Here is a 2091-nt window from a genome sequence, read left to right as displayed (position 1 = left end):
TTTTTTTTTAATGGTGGAAACGGTCCTGAAGTCAGCGCGGTCTAAATTCCTATTGTTGAGAAAACGGAGAAATCAATAAATAAATCTTAATTTGCAGTAATATTGAGTTGGATGTCAATGCTGGAGCTACTAAACGTGATATGTACAACTGCTTTGATGTTTCTTATCTTCTACTATTCTTCTTTAATCAATCTGAATTATACGAAGAAAAAAACATCAACAAAAAACAAATATATCGGTAATTTAGTTCCAGTTTTGATTCATTGCGACATACATTGTTTCTTTACTTACAATAAACTGTAATATATTTCTGATTGCAACTTTTCATAGTCATAGCATAAGAAAATGTCTTAAAGACATAATTAATTTGAATACAATTTCTCTCTGATTATTTTTCACGTCCTATTCTCAGTTTCTGAAAAATATATTTGGTTCATGACAAGTTGAAGCTTGTTAGTTTCTCATTCAACAATTTCTAAAGGTTCACTGGGAATTAATTTGTTTAAAAAAACTAACTCATCTTCGAATGTTAATCTCATTATATCTCCTGTCTCTATAAATCAGAAAAATTTCGAGAATTAAATATTTGGCTTTTATTGTTTCGAAGGTGATCTGGTACTTTCCATTAAAACTAATCAAGGAATCGTTGTAAAGTTCAATTTCTTGTGATAATAAATAATTAACTAAGTTCTGTATCCAAAAATATAAATTCTTTTCAAACCGAAATAATATTTATTGTTCTTTGACATATTGTAACCCCACCCGAGTAATTATGTCATAAAACTCATTATAATTATCATATTAAATAGTGCCATGACCAACAGAAAACTGCTGATACAAGATGGTCTCTGATCTCTTCTGCAATATCCCTTTGATTAGAAAACAGTCAACACCGCCATGATGGTATACGTACTTAAGCACAACAATAAAACCAATGATACTATTAACACAACATCACTGCCAGAACACCTATTATACAATTATCAAACAGATTTAACTTCACGAGTAATATATTATATTGATTTCAAATTTTGGTACCAGAACAGCAATTTCGGGGCGGGGTGGGGGGTAAGTCGATAACATTGATCCCAAAGTTCAACTAGTATTTATTTTATCGACTCCGAAATGATGAAAGGCTAAGATGACCTCGGCGGAATTTGAATTCAGAACGTAAGGGCGGACGAAATGCCGCTAAGCATTTTGCCCGGAGTGCTAACGATTTTGCCAGCGTGTCCCCTTTACCAATATATTATATTAGAAGTGAAGCAGCAACAGTTTGGCGTAATCTATTCTGAATGCAACTTAAAATTTAAAGACTTAAAGTTTAGAGCAAACTAGTTACCATGGGAGTATTGATAGATATATAAGTCTATGGTTTAACCATTAAGATACCACTAATGTTGATTGATATTCACTCTCGAAATTACCTACTCTTAGTCTGTTAATAGTAAAGTTGTAGACTGAACTGGTAACTAGCAAACTTTCAAATCAATACTTCATCAAATTCAAATTAGCTTCTGGAAATTAGGAAGCAGTAAATTCAAATATTATCATACTTAACATAATAGTCTCATAAGCATCAATAACTCAGATCCTCTTCACAGTGATATTGATATAGAAGACAGCTTTACAATTCCCAGGCAAAGACTGAGGGATACAAATGTTAAAAGCTTGATATTGTATTGAATTATATAAGGAGAAAATAAAACAAAATCGATAAATCTCTAGCAATACTATTATCCCTGAAGTCTTGAAGTTAACTGTTCTTCGGAATTTTCTTATTAAAATGCATGTATTTTTAATGTAAAAAAAAAAAAAAGAAATCAGAAAATAATGAATGTGGTGAGACGTTTCGGAAGTTAAACATCGGTACTAAAAGGAAACTGCCGTTTAATATTTCTTTGTGGAAAGAAAAATCGTTTTTTAAGCTGTCCATTTTCTTAAAATACTTTAACGATTTTCTTTTCTCTGAAACTTTATCAAGTGATATTTATCTTGAAAAGATCAATGTTTTAGTGAGGTTTTCAGTCGTCATTCTGTCTCTTCATAAATGCATTAGGTTCCTGAAATAAAATCGCAAAGTTGGTAAAA

Source organism: Octopus bimaculoides, chromosome 5, assembly GCF_001194135.2.
Source record: "Octopus bimaculoides isolate UCB-OBI-ISO-001 chromosome 5, ASM119413v2, whole genome shotgun sequence".
In the NCBI taxonomy this organism is placed as follows: domain Eukaryota; kingdom Metazoa; phylum Mollusca; class Cephalopoda; order Octopoda; family Octopodidae; genus Octopus; species Octopus bimaculoides.
Note: the sequence above shows the minus strand (reverse complement) of the source record.